At 49.9% G+C, this 24138-nt stretch overlaps 6 non-coding genes across 6 annotated transcripts; all 6 read right to left on the bottom strand.

The window, feature by feature from the left end:
- Window positions 1–4829: 4829 nt before the first annotated feature.
- Window positions 4830–4970, bottom strand: LOC146783550 (U4 spliceosomal RNA). Its single transcript, XR_014971193.1, has one exon. It is a non-coding gene; the product is annotated as a U4 spliceosomal RNA (small nuclear RNA).
- An 821-nt stretch (window positions 4971–5791) lies between these two features.
- On the bottom strand, window positions 5792–5932 carry LOC146783549 (U4 spliceosomal RNA). Its single transcript, XR_014971147.1, has one exon. It is a non-coding gene; the product is annotated as a U4 spliceosomal RNA (small nuclear RNA).
- Window positions 5933–9949: 4017 nt separating this feature from the next.
- LOC146783548 (U4 spliceosomal RNA) lies at window positions 9950–10090 on the bottom strand. Its single transcript, XR_014971186.1, has one exon. It is a non-coding gene; the product is annotated as a U4 spliceosomal RNA (small nuclear RNA).
- An 821-nt stretch (window positions 10091–10911) lies between these two features.
- On the bottom strand, window positions 10912–11052 carry LOC146783547 (U4 spliceosomal RNA). The gene has a single exon (XR_014971137.1). It is a non-coding gene; the product is annotated as a U4 spliceosomal RNA (small nuclear RNA).
- Window positions 11053–15324: 4272 nt separating this feature from the next.
- LOC146783546 (U4 spliceosomal RNA) lies at window positions 15325–15465 on the bottom strand. The gene has a single exon (XR_014971172.1). It is a non-coding gene; the product is annotated as a U4 spliceosomal RNA (small nuclear RNA).
- An 820-nt stretch (window positions 15466–16285) lies between these two features.
- LOC146783545 (U4 spliceosomal RNA) lies at window positions 16286–16426 on the bottom strand. Its single transcript, XR_014971160.1, has one exon. It is a non-coding gene; the product is annotated as a U4 spliceosomal RNA (small nuclear RNA).
- Window positions 16427–24138: the final 7712 nt, after the last annotated feature.

Genomic DNA, 24138 nt, shown 5'->3' with positions numbered 1-24138 from the left:
CTAAAGGGGTGTAAAACAAATGTTTATGGTGGGATATCGCATATTAAGTCATGAGAACAATTGTAGCATGATGGCAATAAGTGTAAATAGTAACTGGTCATTTTATCGTTGTTTATAGTGACCCCTGACGAAGGGCACTGCGTTGCCCGAAATGCATTGGGTTTTTATCGAATAAACACTGTCTGACGAACCTCGCATCTGTTCATGTTTTTACAAGAGGCCGGAGGAGCACAGTTTAAACATTAAGAAATTTGGAAAACGGCGTATTGGATTCCGTGTGGGGACAAAATTGGAGAAAATAGAGGACAAACTGAGAACACTGAGAGAAAAGTTCATGATTAAGATTGGATTAACTTTATATATGATCGCTAACAAGGCGCTTTCACGCAGTGCGTTTGGTTGGGGCGGAATCTGGCCCCATTTCATATGCTTATGTTTACCTGGGTGTCATTTGGGCAGGGCACCCACCAAGCTGCACGCAGCAATAGAAACAAAACTGAATTTAGAATACTAAATCGGAGTGCATCCCGCCATTACAGATGTATGTTCTACAATTTTGGCCCAACCGACGGGAATGCACCCACTCGAAGTATGGAGAAATATGTTTGGTTAAAGTATGATGATAGAAGTATTTTTCTCACACGGTTTGATTAACATCTAGGTTCGTTACAATTGTTGGTGTCATATTCTTTTGAGAAACATTGTTACAACGTACATTAATAAACAACTGTTCTTATATAAAATTTAAAGATCGGGTCAGCTTAGCTGAGTGCCAATACATTTGAAGTGCATCATGGGAGTTGCAGTATGTTTAACTTTCCACGCAATCTTAGTAACATCGCGATAACGGGAAATGTTGAATTGTGGGTATTTAAATATGGGAGGAGTAATGAGGGACATAAAGACTTTTCTGGAATGGGGAAGAGGACCGGCGGTCGTATGGATTTGTGACAGGTATGGATAACAGTGAAACAGTTCACATTTGTTGAAATGAGTATACAAATTTGACGAGTTTAAATTGAGAATACAGGGAGACAGAGTACTTGTAAAAGTTGCAATTTGCAGACGAAAGAAGAAAAGAATGGAAGTCATAGTAGGCTCTATCTAACTGTTAGAATTTTGATGAACTGTTTAGTGATGAGGTTAATAGTGTGAAAAATTAACGGAATGCGTTTTGGGAATGGATGACACGGAAAGGGGGAAGAAAGAAGGAAAACATTTGGTTAACGTATTAGAGAAGTTAGTGGCAACTAAAGGGGTGTAAAACAAATGTTTATGGTGGGATATCGCATATTAAGTCATGAGAACAATTGTAGCATGATGGCAATAAGTGTAAATAGTAACTGGTCATTTTATCGTTGTTTATAGTGACCCCTGACGAAGGGCACTGCGTTGCCCGAAATGCATTGGGTTTTTATCGAATAAACACTGTCTGACGAACCTCGCATCTGTTCATGTTTTTACAAGAGGCCGGAGGAGCACAGTTTAAACATTAAGAAATTTGGAAAACGGCGTATTGGATTCCGTGTGGGGACAAAATTGGAGAAAATAGAGGACAAACTGAGAACACTGAGAGAAAAGTTCATGATTAAGATTGGATTAACTTTATATATGATCGCTAACAAGGCGCTTTCACGCAGTGCGTTTGGTTGGGGCGGAATATGGCCCCATTTCATATGCACACATCCCTGTGTGCCATGCCCACAACCTTCACTGCCCTGGCATACATCAGCCACCCCTCTAGCTGGGTGCCCTATGCCAGTGGTGTGGGCACAGAGGCAGGAGCCCGGTGCCCCTACAGTACCCAGGTCCATTCCTGGGCCCTGTAAGTGCAGTGCTTCCATTTAAGAGTACATGGTGCTGGGAGCTTGTCAAACACGAACTCCACAGCACTATATTGGCAGCACAGAAGACTGAGAAGTTTGGTATCAAACTGCTCAGCACATTAAACCCACACTGATGCCAGTATGGTATTTAATGTACCAAGCACCACAGAGGGCATCTTAGAGAGGCCCCCTGAAACCTAACCTACAATCCACGTCTGTTCTGAGGCTGCCTAGGCTGCCACACAGTAGACATGTTGCTGGACCCCTGGGTAGGAGAGCCCCTGCTCTCCTGGGTCTGCACCAATGCACATCCTGGGCGAGATGCTAGATCTCCTCCCCCAGGATGGGCAGGGGGAAGCTTCAAAGGCATGCCGCCTCAGTGAGCTTCCCCAGGCCACTTGCAACCCCCACTCTGGCAGGAAGCTTGGCCGGAAACCCCAAATAAGGACAGGGGATGGGCCAGCCTGCCAACCCCACCCCTCAGGTGGGGAAGGCGAGGTGAAGCACATCTCCGGGCGCTCGCCATCTTGAAGATGGGAGGCCCTACCCAATCAGGACTAGGCTGCTGCCCCCCTCCCAGAGGAGAGTGGCTGAATAGGGGGTGTACTCACCCCAGGACAGGGACCCTTTGGTCCCTGCCCTTTGCCTACCTGTAACGCCCCTAAATTTAGTATTTAGGGGCACCCTGAACCTTCCTTCCCCAGATTCCAGATTCCGAAATACAAAGAAGAGGAAGAAGAAAGAAGACCTGCCCTGCAGCTGCTAAGAAGAGGAAGACACCAACTGCTTTGGCCCCAGCCCTACAGGCCTGGCGACACTCGAACCTGCTCCTGCTCCAACCCGGCATCTATTGTGGCCAGCAACCTCACAAACCCCGGAAGACCTTGCTACCTTTTGGCTCTAAGCCCCTGGGACTCCCATGAGTAGAGGCTCTACTCAAAATCTACTTCTAATCCCTGGCATCAGCCCGGAACCGCGAACCCTACACACTCTGCACCCACCAAGCCTGGCCTGTGCCGGAGTGACCAAAGACCACGAGGACGACCCCACGACGACTGTGAACCCGAGTCCGGCACCCAAGGACTTCCCTAGACGCTCCTGACGACACCTGCAGCCTCAGAACCAGGTACCCCCCCAACGCGATCAACAGAGGGTAAGATTTCCCGACACCAAAAGGCACCCCTGCACCCGGCGCCCTGCGGCTCCCTGTGCCCAAATCCTGGGTACCTACCTATCCTCCAACTACCCAACTTACCTCTCGAAGTGGTGGTGGCACCTAAAGAATCTTCGTCCCCGAGCTTGCAATCTTTTTCTAAACCGGAGCTCTCCCATTGAAATCAATTGAGCGCCCAAGAGCTCAAAAGCACCCTGCACCCAGCCGCCCGAGTGGCCCTGGCAGTGTAACCTCTACACATATCTACTTCCCCATTTGCCCTGAGCAAGTGACCAGGAGCCCAGCTCCCACAGCCGCATAGCCTGCTAGTCAGCAGCCACCAACCAAGGCCCCCCTACCTCTCTTAGGATAACATTGGGCCTAACTCTCTCTGCACCCGGCTGCCCCTGTGCCGCTGAGGGTGAAAAAACTCTACCTACCTGACCCTGGGAGACCCCTGAGTCTATGCCCAGAACCTTAACTCTGCCAGTCGAGTACTTACCTTTAAACCGATAACTCAATTTTCTCCATAGGGTAACATTGACTGGTTTCTTCTGAAAATTTCTTCAAAGTGTGGAGTTTTCAAAACTTAAAATATTCACCAAAAATCAGCCGAGTAACGAAAACGAAAATACTCACCTGCTATTAGGTGAGCTCCCAGTGCTTGATCTTGGTGCCCAGCACTGACTCTGAAAAATACTTACAACTGTACTTACCAGTAACCCAATTTTCTTCCATGGCGAATCATTGACTGTTTTTCTGTGAAATTTCTTCAGTGTCAATTTCTGCAAACTTTAAATATTCTTTAAAAATCGTATAACTTCTGAAAACTTAATTACTTACCTGTTTTGGATAAAGGTCCCAGTACTGAGTCCAGGCACCCAGTACTGGATTACAAAAGTAACGAGAACATACTATACCTGCAGCTTGAATTTTCTTCCATAGGGAATCATTGACTGTTTTCTATGAAATTTCTTCTAAGTGTCAACTTTTAAAATAGCAAAATATTACTTAAAAATCCTAGTAGTCACTAAGTCGACTTTTATCACTTGTTTCTAAGTATTGTCCCAGGACTGAATCTAGGATCCAGTCCTGGAATCTCTAAAGTAATCCTGAAAGTAATCTATTGCAAATAACTTGAAATTTCCATTGAACTCAATGCATTATTGTGTTTAAAACTGTGTTGCCTATTGCAACAACTTATAACTTTCTACAAAAGCCAATTGCATATTGCAAAAGTATTTAAATAAAGCATCTCATTCTGAGAAAGTATATTTTAATTCCTATTGTTGGTTCTAAAACAAAACAGACATATATTTTTTATACAAACCATTGGCCTAGAGTTCAGTTATTGAGTGTGTGAAATCATTTCGCTGACTGAGTGTGTACAACAAATGCTTTACACTGTCCTCTGATACTGCCTTACTGCTCGACCAAGCTACCACTTTAGAGACTAAGGTTATTTCTAACTTTAGCCTCTGCCAAACCTCTGGGGACTGTGGACTCTGTACACCCTGTACCTATTTTGGAACAGTATATACAGAGCCACTTTCTCACAATAGTACATTTGATCTAAAACCTAGAGAGATGCTGAATAAATGTCTGAATCTTCGGACACTGCGCAGCTTCTAAATCAATTAGCACCCAAAGTTTAATATGTATACCTTACCTAATGATTAAGCGGACCCTCTTTTACGCATATAAAAAACACGTTGGTTGAAATGAAACAGTTAATGAAAAACATATCGAGCAAAGAGTATTGATATTCTATGAAAAATATCTACACCTTTTTTCTTACTGAATAAATACATTGATGTATAATCAATCATTTTTTGACACAATTGATCTAGCCTCCGTAAAGATTATCCTAAATTACCAACAACAACTGTTGTTCAAGTTGACAAGACTGGGTATTGCGTAAAGTTTTGAATAAGCAACAATCACACCTCGGATACACCGCATTGGTTACAATACTGCCACTATTCAAAGATAAAGTCCAATTGGCAATATGAGCAGTCCCACAATCGTGACACTTTTGTCTCTTACAGGGAGACAAAGTTGGAACATATGCACTGATCAGAGAGATATGCAAGCATACTTTCTATGTTTTCTATCACTCAGGTCAAAAGCCAGACAACAGGTGGACTACTTTATCTTCTGTTGGTTCTGCAGATAAGTACCCATTGGGCTCTGGGATTCCATATGCTAATTAGCAGATTTCACTATACAGCCTCCTTTGGCACCTCCCTTCATCCCTCTCTATGTGTGATGTCATCAGTACATGATTCTGTATGCAAACACATATACTCCTAAGCCCCATCTGGCTCCTTCCAAAACGAGTTATTGCACCTAAATGCAAGCAGAGCAACCAAAGGAGCACTATTCTAGAATATTACAAGAGTTCACTTTGGCACCTCTTTGTTCACCCAGATACAAGATGCCTTTCTTGTAAAAGGATACATATCAGTCTGCCGACAAAGGAGTGTACATTCTCAGCTATTCACTCAATAGCCGACAAAATAGCACATTAGCTCTGCTACTTAGAGAGATGCTGAATGAATGTCTGAAGCTTTGGACACTGTGCAGCTTCCAAGACAATTAGATCACAAAGTTTAATACGTGTACCTTACCTATTGATTAAGAGGACCCTTTTCCACAGATATGAGAAACACTTTAGTTGAAATAAAACAGTTGTTAAAAAAACATATTGACCAATGAGTATTGACATTCTATGAAAAATATCTACACCTCTTTGCTTACTAAATAACTATAATGATGTATAATCAATCTTCTTTTGACACAATTGATCCAGCCTCCATAGAGACTATCAAAATCTGCCAATATCAACTATTTTTCAAGTTGACATGGCGGGGTATTGGGTAAAGTTTTCAATAAGCAATAATCACACCTCGGATAGACCTCATTGGCTACGATACTGCCACTGCACAAAGATAACATCAGCTAGGCGATATGAGCAGTCCCACAACGGTGACACTTTTGTCTGTTACAGGGAGACAAATTTGAAACGTGCACCGATCAGAGAGATATGCAAGCATACTTTCTATGTTTTCTATCACTCGAGTCAAAAGCCAGACATGATATGTACTACTCTATCTTCTGTTGCTTCTGCAGGTAAGTGCCCGTTGGGCTCTGGGATTCCGTATGCTAATTAGCAGATTTCACTATACAGCCTCCTTTGGCACCTCCCTTCATCCCTCTCTATGTGGGATGTCATCAGTGCATGATTATGTATGCAACCACATATCCTCCTAAGCCCAAGCAGGCTCCTCCCAAAACTAGTTCTTGTACCTAAATGCAAGAAAGCAACCAAAGGTGTACTATTCTAGAATATTACAAGAGTTAACTTTGGCGCCTCTTGTTCACCCGGATACGAGATGCCTTTCTTGTAAATGGATACATATCAGTCTGCGGACAAAGGAGTGTACAATCTCAGCTATTCACTCAATAGCCGACAAAATAGTTGTGTGAAAGTGCCATCTTTCTTGAATGGTATGCCCCCACTTTTTGCTGAATTGCTGAATGTACTTTGACTGAGTGTGCCCTGGACTCCTGCCAATCAGGAGCCCAGGGCCTATGTTCCTTCCCAAAACAAAAATCTCAAAACAAAATTGGCAAACCCTGGCCACATGTCAGCCCCTGGTAAGTGGTACCCTAGGTACCCAGGGCCTTGTGACCAGGGAGGCCTCTAAGGGCTGCAGCACTCATTGTGCCACCCTTAGAGGCCCTGTACCCTAACACACACACACTGCCCTGGCAGGCTGAGTGTCTGGGTACAAGACAAAACAGAGAATCGACATGGCACACATCCCTGTGTGCCATGCCCACAACCTTCACTGCCCTGGCATACATCAGCCACCCCTCTAGCTGGGTGCCCTATGTCAGTGGTGTGGGCACAGAGGCAGGAGCCCGGTGCCCCTACAGTACCCAGGTCCATTCCTGGGCCCTGTAAGTGCAGTGCTTCCATTTAAGAGTACATGGTGCTGGGAGCTTGTCAAACACGAACTCCACAGCACTATAATGGCAGCACAGAAGACTGAGAAGTTTGGTATCAAACTGCTCAGCACATTAAACCCACACTGATGCCAGTATGGTATTTAATGTACCAAGCACCACAGAGGGCATCTTAGAGAGGCCCCCTGAAACCTAACCTACAATACACGTCTGTTCTGAGGCTGCCTAGGCTGCCACACAGTAGACATGTTGCTGGACCCCTGGGTAGGAGAGCCCCTGCTCTCCTGGGTCTGCAACAATGCACATCCTGGGCGAGATGCTAGATCTCCTCCCCCAGGATGGGCAGGGGGAAGCTTCAAAGGCATGCCGCCTCAGTGAGCTTCCCCAGGCCCCTTGCAACCCCCACTCTGGCGGGAAGCTTGGCCGGAAACCCCAAATAAGGACAGGGGATGGGCCAGCCTGCCAACCCCACCCCTCAGGTGGGGAAGGCGAGGTGAAGCACATCTCCGGGCGCTCGCCATCTTGAAGATGGGAGGCCCTACCCAATCAGGACTAGGCTGCTGCCCCCCTCCCAGAGGAGAGTGGCTGAATAGGGGGTGTACTCACCCCAGGACAGGGACCCATTGGTCCCTGCCCTTCGCCTACTTGTAACGCCCCTAAATTTAGTATTTAGGGGCACCCTGAACCTTCCTTCCCCAGATTCCAGATTCCGAAATACAAAGAAGAGGAAGAAGAAAGAAGACCTGCCCTGCAGCTGCTAAGAAGAGGAAGACACCAACTGCTTTGGCCCCAGCCCTACAGGCCTGGCGACACTCGAACCTGCTCCTGCTCCAACCCGGCATCTATTGTGGCCAGCAACCTCACAAACCCCGGAGGACCTGGCTACCTTTTGGCTCTAAGCCCCTGGGACTCCCATGAGTAGAGGCTCTACTCAAAATCTACTTCTAATCCCTGGCATCAGCCCGGAACCGCGAACCCTACACACTCTGCACCCGCCAAGCCTGGCCTGTGCCGGAGTGACCAAAGACCACGAGGACGACCCCACGACGACTGTGAACCCGAGTCCGGCACCCAAGGACTTCCCTAGACGCTCCTGACGACACCTGCAGCCTCAGAACCAGGTACCCCCCCAACGCGATCAACAGAGGGTAAGATTTCCCGACACCAAAAGGCACCCCTGCACCCGGCGCCCTGCGGCTCCCTGTGCCCAAATCCTGGGTACCTACCTATCCTCCAACTACCCAACTTACCTCTCGAAGTGGTGGTGGCACCTAAAGAATCTTCGTCCCCGAGCTTGCAATCTTTTTCTAAACCGGAGCTCTCCCATTGAAATCAATTGAGCGCCCAAGAGCTCAAAAGCACCCTGCACCCAGCCGCCCGAGTGGCCCTGGCAGTGTAACCTCTACACCTATCTACTTCCCCATTTGCCCTGAGCAAGTGACCAGGAGCCCAGCTCCCACAGCCGCGTAGCCTGCTAGTCAGCAGCCACCAACCAAGGCCCCCCTACCTCTCTTAGGATAACATTGGGCCTAACTCTCTCTGCACCCGGCTGCCCCTGTGCCGCTGAGGGTGAAAAAACTCTACCTACCTGACCCTGGGAGACCCCTGAGTCTATGCCCAGAACCTTAACTCTGCCAGTCGAGTACTTACCTTTAAACCGATAACTCAATTTTCTCCATAGGGTAACATTGACTGGTTTCTTCTGAAAATTTCTTCAAAGTGTGGAGTTTTCAAAACTTAAAATATTCACCAAAAATCAGCCGAGTAACGAAAACGAAAATACTCACCTGCTATTAGGTGAGCTCCCAGTGCTTGATCTTGGTGCCCAGCACTGACTCTGAAAAATACTTACAACTGTACTTACCAGTAACCCAATTTTCCTCCATGGCGAATCATTGACTGTTTTTCTGTGAAATTTCTTCAGTGTCAATTTCTGCAAACTTTAAATATTCTTTAAAAATCGTATAACTTCTGAAAACTTAATTACTTACCTGTTTTGGATAAAGGTCCCAGTACTGACTCCAGGCACCCAGTACTGGATTACAAAAGTAACGAGAACATACTATACCTGCAGCTTGAATTTTCTTCCATAGGGAATCATTGACTGTTTTCTATGAAATTTCTTCTAAGTGTCAACTTTTAAAATAGCAAAATATTACTTAAAAATCCTAGTAGTAACTAAGTCGACTTTTATCACTTGTTTCTAAGTATTGTCCCAGGACTGAATCTAGGATCCAGTCCTGGAATCTCTAAAGTAATCCTGAAAGTAATCTATTGCAAATAACTTGAAATTTCCATTGAACTCAATGCATTATTGTGTTTAAAACTGTGTTGCCTATTGCAACAACTTATAACTTTCTACAAAAGCCAATTGCATATTGCAAAAGTATTTAAATAAAGCATCTCATTCTGAGAAAGTATATTTTAATTCCTATTGTTGGTTCTAAAACAAAACAGACATATATTTTTTATACAAACCATTGGCCTAGAGTTCAGTTATTGAGTGTGTGAAATCATTTCGCTGACTGAGTGTGTACAACAAATGCTTTACACTGTCCTCTGATACTGCCTTACTGCTCGACCAAGCTACCACTTTAGAGACTAAGGTTATTTCTAACTTTAGCCTCTGCCAAACCTCTGGGGACTGTGGACTCTGTACACCCTGTACCTATTTTGGAACAGTATATACAGAGCCACTTTCTCACAATAGTACATTTGATCTAAAACCTAGAGAGATGCTGAATAAATGTCTGAATCTTCGGACACTGCGCAGCTTCTAAATCAATTAGCACCCAAAGTTTAATATGTGTACCTTACCTAATGATTAAGCGGACCCTCTTTTACGCATATAAAAAACACGTTGGTCGAAATGAAACAGTTAATGAAAAACATATCGAGCAAAGAGTATTGATATTCTATGAAAAATATCTACACCTTTTTTCTTACTGAATAAATACATTGATGTATATTCAATCATTTTTTGACACAATTGATCTAGCCTCTGTAAAGATTATCCTAAATTACCAACAACAACTGTTGTTCAAGTTGACAAGACTGGGTATTGCGTAAAGTTTTGAATAAGCAACAATCACACCTCGGATACACCGCATTGGTTACAATACTGCCACTATTCAAAGATAACTTCCAATTGGCAATATGAGCAGTCCCACAATCGTGACACTTTTGTCTCTTACAGGGAGACAAAGTTGGAACATATGCACTGATCAGAGAGATATGCAAGCATACTTTCTATGTTTTCTATCACTCAGGTCAAAAGCCAGACAACAGGTGGACTACTTTATCTTCTGTTGGTTCTGCAGATAAGTACCCATTGGGCTCTGGGATTCCATATGCTAATTAGCAGATTTCACTATACAGCCTCCTTTGGCACCTCCCTTCATCCCTCTCTATGTGTGATGTCATCAGTACATGATTCTGTATGCAAACACATATACTCCTAAGCCCCATCTGGCTCCTTCCAAAACGAGTTATTGTACCTAAATGCAAGCAGAGCAACCAAAGGAGTACTATTCTAGAATATTACAAGAGTTCACTTTGGCACCTCTTTGTTCACCCAGATACAAGATGCCTTTCTTGTAAAAGGATACATATCAGTCTGCCGACAAAGGAGTGTAGAATCTCAGCTATTCACTCAATAGCCGACAAAATAGCACATTAGCTCTGCTACTTAGAGAGATGCTGAATGAATGTCTGAAGCTTTGGACACTGTGCAGCTTCCAAGACAATTAGATCACAAAGTTTAATACGTGTACCTTACCTATTGATTAAGAGGACCCTTTTCCACAGATATGAGAAACACTTTAGTTGAAATAAAACAGTTGTTAAAAAAACATATTGACCAATGAGTATTGACATTCTATGAAAAATATCTACACCTCTTTGCTTACTAAATAACTATAATGATGTATAATCAATCTTCTTTTGACACAATTGATCCAGCCTCCATAGAGACTATCAAAATCTGCCAATATCAACTATTTTTCAAGTTGACATGGCGGGGTATTGGGTAAAGTTTTCAATAAGCAATAATCACGCCTCGGATAGACCTCATTGGCTACGATACTGCCACTGCACAAAGATAACATCAGCTAGGCGATATGAGCAGTCCCACAACGGTGACACTTTTGTCTGTTACAGGGAGACAAATTTGAAACGTGCACCGATCAGAGAGATATGCAAGCATACTTTCTATGTTTTCTATCACTCGAGTCAAAAGCCAGACATCATATGTACTACTCTATCTTCTGTTGCTTCTGCAGGTAAGTGCCCGTTGGGCTCTGGGATTCCGTATGCTAATTAGCAGATTTCACTATACAGCCTCCTTTGGCACCTCCCTTCATCCCTCTCTATGTGGGATGTCATCAGTACATGATTATGTATGCAACCACATATCCTCCTAAGCCCAAGCAGGCTCCTCCCAAAACTAGTTCTTGTACCTAAATGCAAGAAAGCAACCAAAGGTGTACTATTCTAGAATATTACAAGAGTTAACTTTGGCGCCTCTTGTTCACCCGGATACGAGATGCCTTTCTTGTAAATGGATACATATCAGTCTGCGGACAAAGGAGTGTACAATCTCAGCTATTCACTCAATAGCCGACAAAATAGTTGTGTGAAAGTGCCATCTTTCTTGAATGGTATGCCCCCACATTTTGCTGAATTGCTGAATGTACTTTGACAGAGTGTGCCCTGGACTCCTGCCAATCAGGAGCCCAGGGCCTATGTTCCTTCCCAAAACAAAAATCTCAAAACAAAATTGGCAAACCCTGGCCACATGTCAGCCCCTGGTAAGTGGTACCCTAGGTACCCAGGGCCTTGTGACCAGGGAAGGCCTCTAAGGGCTGCAGTACTCATTGTGCCACCCTTAGAGGCCCTGTACCCTAACACACACACACTGCCCTGGCAGGCTGAGTGTCTGGGTACAAGACAAAACAGAGAATCGACATGGCACACATCCCTGTGTGCCATGCCCACAACCTTCACTGCCCTGGCATACATCAGCCACCCCTCTAGCTGGGTGTCCTATGCCAGTGGTGTGGGCACAGAGGCAGGAGCCCGGTGCCATTACAGTACCCAGGTCCATTCCTGGGCCCTGTAAGTGCAGTGCTTCCATTTAAGAGTACATGGTGCTGGGAGCTTGTCAAACACGAACTCCACAGCACTATAATGGCAGCACAGAAGACTGAGAAGTTTGGTATCAAACTGCTCAGCACATTAAACCCACACTGATGCCAGTATGGTATTTAATGTACCAAGCACCACAGAGGGCATCTTAGAGAGGCCCCCTGAAACCTAACCTACAATCCACGTCTGTTCTGAGGCTGCCTAGGCTGCCACACAGTAGACATGTTGCTGGACCCCTGGGTAGGAGAGCCTCTGCTCTCCTGGGTCTGCAACAATGCACATCCTGGGCGAGATGCTAGATCTCCTCCCCCAGGATGGGCAGGGGGAAGCTTCAAAGGCATGCCGCCTCAGTGAGCTTCCCCAGGCCACTTGCAACCCCCACTCTGGCGGGAAGCTTGGCCGGAAACCCCAAATAAGGACAGGGGATGGGCCAGCCTGCCAACCCCACCCCTCAGGTGGGGAAGGCGAGGTGAAGCACATCTCCGGGCGCTCGCCATCTTGAAGATGGGAGGCCCTACCCAATCAGGACTAGGCTGCTGCCCCCCTCCCAGAGGAGAGTGGCTGAATAGGGGGTGTACTCACCCCAGGACAGGGACCCATTGGTCCCTGCCCTTCGCCTACCTGTAACGCCCCTAAATTTAGTATTTAGGGGCACCCTGAACCTTCCTTCCCCAGATTCCAGATTCCGAAATACAAAGAATAGGAAGAAGAAAGAAGACCTGCCCTGCAGCTGCTAAGAAGAGGAAGACACCAACTGCTTTGGCCCCAGCCCTACAGGCCTGGCGACACTCGAACCTGCTCCTGCTCCAACCCGGCATCTATTGTGGCCAGCAACCTCACAAACCCCGGAAGACCTGGCTACCTTTTGGCGGCTCTAAGCCCCTGGGACTCCCATGAGTAGAGGCTCTACTCAAAATCTACTTCTAATCCCTGGCATCAGCCCGGAACCGCGAACCCTACACACTCTGCACCCGCCAAGCCTGGCCTGTGCCGGAGTGAACAAAGACCACGAGGACGACCCCACGACGACTGTGAACCCGAGTCCGGCACCCAAGGACTTCCCTCGGCGCTCCTGACGACGCCTGCAGCCTCAGAACCAGGTACCCCCCCAACGCGATCAACAGAGGGTAAGATTTCCCGACACCAAAAGGCACCCCTGCACCCGGCGCCCTGCGGCTCCCTGTGCCCAAATCCTGGGTACCTACCTATCCTCCAACTACCCAACTTACCTCTCGAAGTGGTGGTGGCACCTGAAGAATCTTCGTCCCCGAGCTTGCAATCTTTTTCTAAACCGGAGCTCTCCCGTTGAAATCAATTGAGCGCCCGAGAGCTCAATAGCACCCTGCACCCAGCCGCCCGAGTGGCCCTGGCAGTGTAACCTCTACACCTATCTACTTCCCCATTTGCCCTGAGCAAGTGACCAGGAGCCCAGCTCTCACAGCCGCGTGGCCTGCTAGTCAGCAGCCACCAACCAAGGCCCCCCTACCTCTCATAGGATAACATTGGGCCTAACTCTCTCTGCACCCGGCTGCCCTGTGCCGCTGAGGGTGAAACAACTCTACCTACCTGACCCTGGGAGACCCCTGAGTCTATGCCCAGAACCTTAACTCTGCCAGTAGAGTACTTACCTTTAAACCGATAACTCAATTTTCTCCATAGAGTAACATTGACTGGTTTCTTCTGAAAATTTCTTCAGTGTGGAGTTTTCAAAACTTAAAATATTCACCAAAAATCAGCCGAGTAACGAAAACGAAAATACTCACCTGCTATTAGGTGAGCTCCCAGTGCTGGATCTTGGTGCCCAGCACTGACTCTGAAAAATACTTACAACTGTACTTACCAGTAACCCAATTTTCTTCCATAGGGAATCATTGACTGTTTTTCTGTGAAATTTCTTCAAAGTGTCAATTTCTGCAAACTTTAACTGTTCTTTAAAAATCGTATAACTTCTGAAAACGTAATTACTTACCTGTTTGGATAAAGGTCCCAGTACTGAGTCTAGGCACCCAGTACTGGATTACAAAAGTAACGAGAACATACTATACCTGCAACTTGAATTTTCTTCCATAGGGAATCATTGACGGTTTTCTATGAAATTTCTTCTAAGTGTCAACTTTTAAAATAGCAAAATATTACTTAAAAATCCTAGTAGTAACTTAGGGGCATATTATCAAGGACGGCATTAAAAATTATCGCCGGTTTAGCGGCAGAAAACTGCCGCTAAAGCGGCGATAATGGGCTTGATAATATGCTCTATGGAATTCCCATAGAAGCCCATGTTCTGGTGAGACAATGGGCTTCTATGGGAATTCTCTGCGGCATATTATCAAGCCCATTATCGCCGGTTTAGCTGCAGGTTTCTGCCGCTAAACCGGCGATAATGTTAACGCAGTTTCTTGATTATATGCCCCTAAGTCGACTTTTATCACTTGTTTCTAAGTACTGTCCCAGGACTGAATCTAGGATCCAGTCCTGGAATCTCTAAAGTAATCCTGAAAGTAATCTATTGCAAATAAATTGAAATTTCCATTGAACTCAATGCATTATTGTGTTTAAAACTGTGTTGCCTATTGCAACAACGTATAACTTTCTACAAAAGCCAATTGCATATTGCAAAAGTATTTAAATAAAGCATCTCATTCTGAGAAAGTATATTTGAATTCCTATTGTTGGTTCTAAAATAAAACAGACATATATTTTTTGTACAAACCATTGGCCTAGAGTTCAGTTATTGAGTGTGTGAAATCATTTTGCTGACTGAGTGTGTACAACAAATGCTTTACACTGTCCTCTGATACTGCCTTACTGCTCGACCAAGCTACCACTTTAGAGACTAAGGTTATATCTAACTTTAGCCTCTGCCAAACCTCTGGGGACTGTGGACTCTGTACACCCTGTACCTATTTTGGAACAGTATATAGAGCCACTTTCTCACAATAGTACATTTGATCTAAAACCTAGAGAGATGCTGAATAAATGTCTGAATCTTCGGACACTGCGCAGCTTCTAAATCAATTAGCACCCAAAGTTTAATATGTGTACCTTACCTAATGATTAAGCGGACCCTCTTTTACGCATATAAGAAACACGTTGGTTGAAATGAAACAGTTAATGAAAAACATATTGAGCAAAGAGTATTGATATTCTATGAAAACTATCTACACCTTTTTACTTATTGAATAAATACATTGATGTATAATCAATCATTTTTTAACACAATTGATCTAGCCTCCGTAAAGATAATCCTAAATTGCCAATATCAACTGTTGTTCAAGTTGACAAGACCGGGTTTTGCGTAAAGTTTTGAATAAGCAACAATCGCACCTCGGATACACCTCATTGGTTACAATACGGCCACTACACAAAGATTACGTCCACTTGGCAATATGAGCAGTCCCACAATCGTGACACTTTTGTCTCTTACAGGGAGACAAAGTTGGAACATATGCACTGATCAGAGAGATATGCAAGCATACTTTCTATGTTTTCTATCACTCAGGTCAAAAGCCAGACATCAGGTGGACTACTTTATCTTCTGTTGGTTCTGCAGATAAGTCCCCATTGGGCTCTGGGATTCCATATGCTAATTAGCAGATTTCACGATACAGCCTCCTTTGGCACCTCCCTTCCTCCCTCTCTATGTGTGATGTCATCAGTACATGATTCTGTATGCAAACACATATACTCCTAAGCCCCATCTGGCTCCTCCCAAAACGAGTTATTGTACCTAAATGCAAGCAGAGCAACCAAAGGAGTACTATTCTAGAATATTACAAGAGTTCACTTTGGCACCTCCTTGTTCACCCAGATACAAGATGCCTTTCTTGTAAAAGGATACATATCAGTCTGCCGACAAAGGAGTGTACAATCTCAGCTATTCACTCAATAGCTGACAAAATAGCACATTAGCTCTGCTACTTAGAGAGATGCTGAATGAATGTCTGAAGCTTTGGACACTGTGCAGCTTCCAAGACAATTAGATCACAAAGTTTAGTACGTGTACCTTACCTATTGATTAAGAGGACCCTTTTCCACAGATATGAGAAACACATTAGTTGAAATAAAACAGTTGTTAAAAAACATATTGACCAATGAGTATTGACATTCTATGAAAAATATCTACACCTTTTTGCTTACTAAATAACTATAATGATGTATAATCAATCTTCTCTTGACACAAATGATCCAGCCTCCATAAAGACTATCAAAAATTACGAATATCAACTATTTTTCAAGTTGACATGGCGGGGTATTGGGTAAAGTTTTCAATAAGCAATAATCACACCTCGGAGAGACTTCATTGGCTACGATACTGCCACTGCACAAAGATAACATCAGATAGGCGACATGAGCAGTCCCACAACGGTGACACTTTTGTCTGTTACAGGGAGACAAATTTGAAACGTGCACCGATCAGAGAGATATGCAAGCATACTTTCTATGTTTTCTATCACTCGGGTCAAAAGCCAGACATCATATGTACAACTCTATCTTCTGTTGCTTCTGCAGGTAAGTGCCCGTTGGGCTCTGGGATTCCGTATGCTAATCAGCAGATTTCACTATACAGCCTCCTTTGGCACCTCCCTTCATCCCTCTCTATGTGGGATGTCACTATGTATGGAATGATATATCCTCCTAAGCCCAACAGGCTCCTCCCAAAACGAGTTCTTGTACCTAAATGCAAGAAAGCAACCAAAGGTGTACTATTCTAGAATATTACAAGAGTTAACTTTGGCGCCTCATGTTCACCCGGATACGAGATGCCTTCCTTGTAAATGGATACATATCAGTCTGCCGACAAAGGAGTGTACAATCTCAGCTATTCACTCAATAGCCGACAAAATAGTTGTGTGAAAGTGCCATCTTTCTTGAATGGTATACCCTCACTTTTTGCTGAATTGCTGAATGTACTTTGACTGAGTGTGCCCTGGACTCCTGCCAATCAGGAGCCCAGGGCCTATGTTCCTTTCCAAAACAAAAATCTCAAAACCAAATTGGCAAACCCTGGCCACATGTCAGCCCCTGGTAAGTGGTACCCTAGGTACCCAGGGCCTTGTGACCAGGGAAGGCCTCTAAGGGCTGCAGCACTCATTGTGCCACCCTTAGAGGACCTGTACCCTAACACACACACACTGCCCTGGCAGGCTGAGTGTCTGGGTACAAGACAAAACAGAGAGTCGACATGGAACACATCCCTGTGTGCCATGCCCACAACCTTCACTGCCCTGGCATACATCAGCCACCCCTCTAGCTGGGTGCCCTATGTAAGTGGTGTGGGCACAGAGGCAAGAGCCCTGTGCCCCTACAGTACCCAGGTCCATTCCTGGGCCCTGTAAGTGCAGTGCTGCCATTTAAGAGTACATGGTGCTAGAGCGCTAGGTGGCGCTAGCCAAGATGGCCGCGCTGAGGTGAGGCTCCTGGATGCTTGACCCCTCGCATCCGCCCTACATCCGTTGTGGCTGTCCCAGGTGTCCCCTGATGACCGCCGAGTGCTGAGGAGCTGCTGCCCTGTCCCCGGTGCAAGTTTCGGCCGAATTCCTGCAGCGGACGCCGAGATATACAGCCCGTGAGCTGCACCGGTAGCCGAGACGCGCCCAACTGATCCTGGAGATGGCAGTGTCCCCTAATCGAGCCCCCGGCGCACCACGAGGGGCGAAGGCCGCGAGGCCGCCGGAGGCCGGCCGGGGCCCAGGGGACTTGCGGAGAGGAGCCTGGGCTGGCGCCGGGCCTTGGGTGAGCTTGGGTGAGCTGGGGGGGCGGCTGACGGTGAGCGCCCCCCGGCGGTGAGGCGGCCCTGTCCGGCGGGCGGCTCGGCCCGAGCTGAGTGGGACTGATTGAGGGGCTGACTCCGGCCTCGCCGCTGCTGATGCCTGCTATTCCCTGGTGCTGGGCCGACGCTGCCTAAAAGGGGGCGGGCCCTCCCTGGACCCCTGCTGGCCTGGCTGGGTGCCGTCCTCTCTGGTCGCCCCGGGTGTGGCGTGGCCCCCACGGACCCTGTGGACATCTGCTGTGCCTGGAGCGGGGACGTTCTCTGGCGCCTCCGGTGCTGGCCCGCGGGGACGACGGTACCGGACCTCTTCTGCCCTGCGCTGCCACCCGGGGGCCGCTGCCGGCCGGGGGGTCCTCTCCCTCCCTCACCTTGACTGTCCCCCCCAGCGCTGTGCCTGATCCGTCGGAACCGGACCTTGAGTGGACACGGCGTCCCCTGGAGCCCTGGGCCTACACGTTGGACGGAGGATCATCGCTGGCGCAGACCGTGGCGTGAGGCCCGCGGCGTGGTGAGTGCGGTACGGCCCGGATCAGCCGGAGGGGGTGCGTGTCGAGCGGGCTCTGGACCTTCCATTGTTGGGGATCAGACGCGCCTTCGCCCTCTCCCTTCTCCTCGAACCCCCTCATTTCTGGCCAGGTGCAGGGGGCGGCTCCGCTTGGCGGGTGGGGGCCGCCTGCCGGTCCACTCCGCCCGCCCTTGGGGCCGGCACGTGCCCCCTGGATCCAACATGGGCAAAGAAAAGGGCTCCAAACCACCGGCGGCGTCCCACCAGACGCGGATTGATCAATTCGCCAACTCGGACCCGCCGGGTGCGGGTGGAGGGGGGGCGCCGGCCCCGAACAAAGACTTGGCCGTCATCCTCCAGGCCATCGAGGCCTCTCGCACATCCTTGGAGGGGATGGTTGGGGAGGTGAAGGTCGATGTTGCGCTCCTGCGGCAGGACCTCCGCAACGCCACGGCTCGCATTACCGAAACGGAATCCCGGATCTCTACAGCGGAAGATGACATTCGCTTGCTACAGGACCAGGTCCGGGAGCTCACGACCCACTCCAAGGAACTGCACAGGCGGGCAGAAGACGCCGAAAAGCGCCCGTCGCAACAACCTTCGCCTGGTGGGCTTTCCGGAGGGGGTCGAGTCCGGCCGCGCAGATGACTTCCTCGAAACGTGGTTCAAGTCCTGGATGCCAGCGGCCGGTCGACCTGGTTTGTGGTGGAGCGGGCGCACCGGTCGCTGGCGGCCAAACCTCCGGTGGGAGCCCCCCCTCGCCCCTTCATTCTTAGGATCCTCAACTTTCGGGACAGAGACGCTATCCTGCGGGAGGCGCGGGTGAGTGGCCCTTTGACTTTCAACAACCACACCATCATGGTCTTCCCAGATTACACCCGGGAGGTCCAGGAGCAACGCCGCTCCTACACGGAGGTCAAGCAAAAGCTGCGTTCCCTGGGCCTTCAATACCAGCTCCAATTCCCGGCCCGCCTACGTGTCGTTTTCCAGAACACGACACTGTTCTTTGACACTCCCAGGGCGGCTTGGACATGGCTCACTGAGGAACGACCCCTGCGCCAACCCGGTGAGTCGTCCTCCAATTCTGTGCCCCGGGGCCACGGTGCAGCTGGGTCGCAGCGACCGCGGCGTAGGAAACGCACACACTCGAGACAGCGCCGGGGTGCAGTGACGGCCAGGACCCGGTCTGAGAGTACATCTGGGAGACGGGTGAGGGACTCTTCGGCCTCTTCTGGCACATCATCCCATGCGGTTGGGGGGTCCCGGCGCCGTCTGATGCCTCGCCCGGCCGGGTCTCAAACCCCCCTCAATGTGCAAATTGACTTGTCAGACCTCTCCCGCAGTCCTGCTATATGACTTACGGTCTGTTCATACATCCACAGGGGGAGGCGGCGTCCCTGCCGGGTGGCGGGGGTGGGGGGCTCTGCAACCTCACGCTTTCCCGCAGCAACCTGGGACGAGACACTGGAAATCCGTGCTTCAGGAGGGGTCCACCACGCTCTTTACACCCGAGCGCTTAGGCTTGGGGTCTTGTAATTGTTGGTTTAGTTAGGGCGACAGATGCTTCCGTTCTTGAAGTGTAGGGTGGGGGGTTGGGGTTTGCTGTTTGTGGGTTGTTCCTCCTCGGGGGACTGTTTTGTTTGGTTTGGGTCTGTTTTTCTTTGAGCCTCCTCTGCAGCATCTCACTTCGCGCGACGCCGCGCTTCTCCATGCAACCACCAACACAGGCGCCGCCGTCAATTGCCCTCCTGCGCTGCCCGCTGGCTTCCCCTAGCGAGAGATCCGTAGCCCTGGCTTCCCCTGGCCACTCCACTCCCAACGCGCTTCGTTCCCGCCACTACCATGGATGAACTAGCCTCTAAGGCTCAGGTGCGCGTCCTGTCCTGGAACGTGAACGGCTTACTAGATAGACTCAAGCGCACCGCCGTCCTTAAGTACGCCCAGCGCGCGGAGGCTGATGTGCTCTTGCTTCAGGAAACCCACCTGCTTGGTGAGAAATGTCCCTTTCTGGCACGCTACGGGTACGACCGGGTATGGCACTCGGGGTTCTCGCGCGGATCGCGGGGGGTCGCCATCCTATTGCGCCGCTCCTTCCCTTTTGTGTTTACCCGGGCGATTCACGACCCACATGGGATGGGGATTGCCGTTTGTGGCACGCTTGAGGGTCGGCCGCTCAGTCTCCTGTCACTCTATGCGCCGCCTACCGGGCTATCTCAGGCTCTATCTCACGCCGCATCGTTATTGACAACTCTCCCACCGGGCGCTCTTGTTCTGGGGGGGGACTTCAATGCTGTCTCGGCTCCGCTGCTCGACTCCTCGGGTCCGGTTTCGGCGCCCCGCGCCGCGCGAGCAAAGCAGATGGCGAGTTGGGCGGAGGCCCAGGGCTTATGCGATGCGTGGCGGATCTGGCACCCACGCGCACGTCAGTACACTCACACCTCGGCGGCCCACCACACCCACGCGCATATTGATGCGATCTTTGTCCCCCCCGCCGACTGTGTAGGCATCCAGGATGTCCGCATCCTTCCCAGGGGGATTTCCGATCACTCTCCAGTCCTCCTGGGTCTGGGCCCCCCACCCCGTGGGGCCCGCCAGATGTGGCGCCTCAACGCCTGGTTCCTCCAGGACAGGAAGCTCCGTAGGGAGGTGGGGTCCGCACTGACGCAGTATTTTACCGATAACGACGGGTCGGTCTCCTCGGCGGGTACCCTGTGGGAAGCCTGTAAAGCCACCGTCAGGGGGGCAGCCAAGGCACAGGTGGTGCGGCACCGCCGGGCGCAAATCCAGCAGCTCACTGCCTGTGAGGCCCAGGCGCTACGTCTGGAGCAGTCCCTCTCTGGGACCGGGGATCCGGCCGGGACTCGGCAACTGCGACTTTTGAGGGAGGAGATCCGTCAACGGTCGCTTGATGCGGCTAAGCTCCTCTGGCAATCCTCGGTGGCGAGGGTATATGGGTGGGGCGATAAGAATGGTGCGCTGCTGCATCGGCTAGCCACTTACCCCAGGGCCTCGCGCATCATCCCGGCGGTGGTTGACTCTGCCGGCCTGCTCCAATCTTCCTCCGCGGCCATCGCGGATGCCTTCGCTCAGTATTACTCGCAGCTATATCGGGCCCGGGTGTCAGACCTCTCCTTGGCTTCAATGCTTGCCGCTAGTAACCTACGGCTTCCCCGTCTTCGGTCCAGCGACTGGGAGAGTATGGAGGTGCCCATTTCCCCTGAGGAAATTGGGGATGCGATAGGGCGCAAGTCCGCGGGGAAAACTCCGGGTCCGGACGGCTTCCCCCAGGAGTTCTATGCCACCTACAAGGACCACCTGGTCCCACGGTTGGGTGCCCTCTACGCTGAGGCGATCAAGAACGGCTCCTTCCCTCCGGAAGCCGACATAGCCACGATCGTGGTCCTGCCCAAGTCTACGCCGCCTTCTTGCGATCGGTCGGCATACCGGCCGATCTCTCTTATCAATACTGACATCACACTTTATGCGGCGGTCCTGGCCCAGAGGCTCCGGCCCTTTCTGTCATGCTTGGTGCACCCGGGCCAATGCGGTTTCATGTCGGACCGCGGCACTCGCCATTGCCTTCGTCGTCTTCACGTGGCCCTGGCTCACCGCCAGCGCATCTCTCCGTATCTCACCCTTCTCCTTGCTGATTTCGAGAAGGCCTTCGATTCGGTTGGGTGGCCCTATCTCTTTGAGGTCCTGACCCACATGGGCTTCGGCCCCAAGTTCGTTGGAATGGTGCGGGTCCTTTATGCGCGCCCTCGCGCCAGAGTGCTGGTTAACGGGGCACTGTCGAGGCCCTTTCGGATTGGCCGGGGAACGCGGCAGGGGTGCCCTCTGTCGCCCCTCCTTTTTGCTCTTGCAATGGAACCCCTTGCTGCCCTGGTCCGAGCGGATCCTCTTCTTCAGGGCTGGGAGTGGCCGGGCCGTGTGTCGGACAGGATAGCTCTTTACGCGGACGACGTTCTGCTGTATCTTAGTGACCCGGCGCGCTCGGGTCCCCGGGCGCTTCATCTCTTGAGCCGCTTCGGTCGCGCCTCCGGCCTTTATTTAAACCCGCAAAAATCGGTTCTTGTGCCTCTGCACCCCTCCCGGGAGTGCTTCGACTGGCAGGACAATATTCCCCTCCGTCGGTTGTCCTTCAGGTACCTGGGCATCTGGGTCTCTCTCCTCCCGGAGCTGAGCTGGGCTCTCAATGTGGCTCCCCTGGTCAAGAAAGCCAAGGTGGATCTGGCGCGATGGCAGTCGCTCCCACTCAATCCACTGGGGAAGGTGGCGCTTTACAAAATGATGATTCTCCCCCGGTTCCTTTAGGTATTGCAGAACACTCCCGTGTCCTTCCCGAGGCCTTGGTTCCGCGAGCTGGACGGGTTGGCGACTAGGTTTCTCTGGGGCGGTGGGAGACCGAGGTTGGCCCTGTCGACGTGTCGCCTCCCCACCTTTGATGGCGGGCTCGGCATGACCAACCTTTACCTCTACTATTTGGCCACCCGCCTCCTGGTCATTCATGATTGGTTTGGAGGGGAATGGTCCGATCCGGCCTACAGGGTGGAATTGGAGGGCCTGGGTTTCCCCTGCATTTTAGACCGCCTGTATGGCACCCCCATCCCCGTCTCCTGCCCAGACATCACCATACGCACCTACACTCCTCTGGACGTTCGGCTGCCGGACCACAGTCCCCCAGAGGCGCAGGTCATGCTGGGCAACCTGGGGAGGGGGGGCATATCCCGAATACACCGTTCTCTTATTAACAACACCCCCGCGGCCCGGGAAGACCTGAAGGAACGGTGGGAGGTGTGGGTGGGTCCCCTGGACGAGGTCGACTGGCGGGATGCCCTTATGGCCCCCAGGCTGGTGACGGCCTCCGCCAAATTGAGGCTTATTCAAATTTATTATCTTCATACTGCCTACCTCACACCGGCTCGTCTGCACCGTGCGGGCCTCTCCGCTGACGCGGCCTGCCCCCGCTGCGGTTTTGGCCCGGCCGACTTTATTCATATCGTGTGGTCGTGTCCGGATTTGGGGGACTACTGGAGGGGCATAGAAGCCGATCTCACGGAGGTCTTGGGCTGGGTGGTGCCACATAACCCTAGACACACTCTTCTGGGCATCACTGATGGTCTCGATGGCACGCGTGCTGAGAAGCTGTTCCTTATGACGGCATTAATGGTGGCAAAAAGGGATATTGCGGCTGCCTGGAAGCACCCACAAGCGCCTAGCCTGGCCAAATGGAGTGCTGGAGTGGACTGGTGTGCGGCACAGGAACGGACCCTCTATCAGGCGCGGGGTTGCCTTAAGAAATACCGTAGGATCTGGGGGAAATGGTTGGGCAATGTCTTATGAGGATGTGGTTCCGGGGGGGAGGAGGCGGGGGGGGGGCTTTGGGTGGGGGCGGGGGGGTGGTGTGGTATTGTGTTGTGCGTTTGTAAAGTGGCGGCTCGACAGGCTCAATGTTTCTTTTGTTGTGTCACTAAAAATAATAAAAACTTGGTTATCAAAAAAAGAGTACATGGTGCTGGGAGCTTGTCAAACACGAACTCCAGAGCACTATAATGGCAGCACAGAAGGCTGAGAAGTTTGGTATCAAACTGCTCAGCACATTAAACCCACACTGATGCCAGTATGGGATTTAATGTACCAAGCACCACAGAGGGCATCTTAGAGAGGCCCCCTGAAACCTAACCTACAATCGACGTCTGTTCTGAGGCTGCCTAGGCTGCCACACAGCAGACTTGTTGCTGGACCGCTGGGTAGGAGAGCCCCTGCT

This window comes from Triturus cristatus, chromosome 11 (genome assembly GCF_964204655.1).
Source record: "Triturus cristatus chromosome 11, aTriCri1.1, whole genome shotgun sequence".
NCBI lineage: Eukaryota > Metazoa > Chordata > Amphibia > Caudata > Salamandridae > Triturus > Triturus cristatus.
This window is presented reverse-complemented; position numbering and strand designations above follow the sequence as displayed.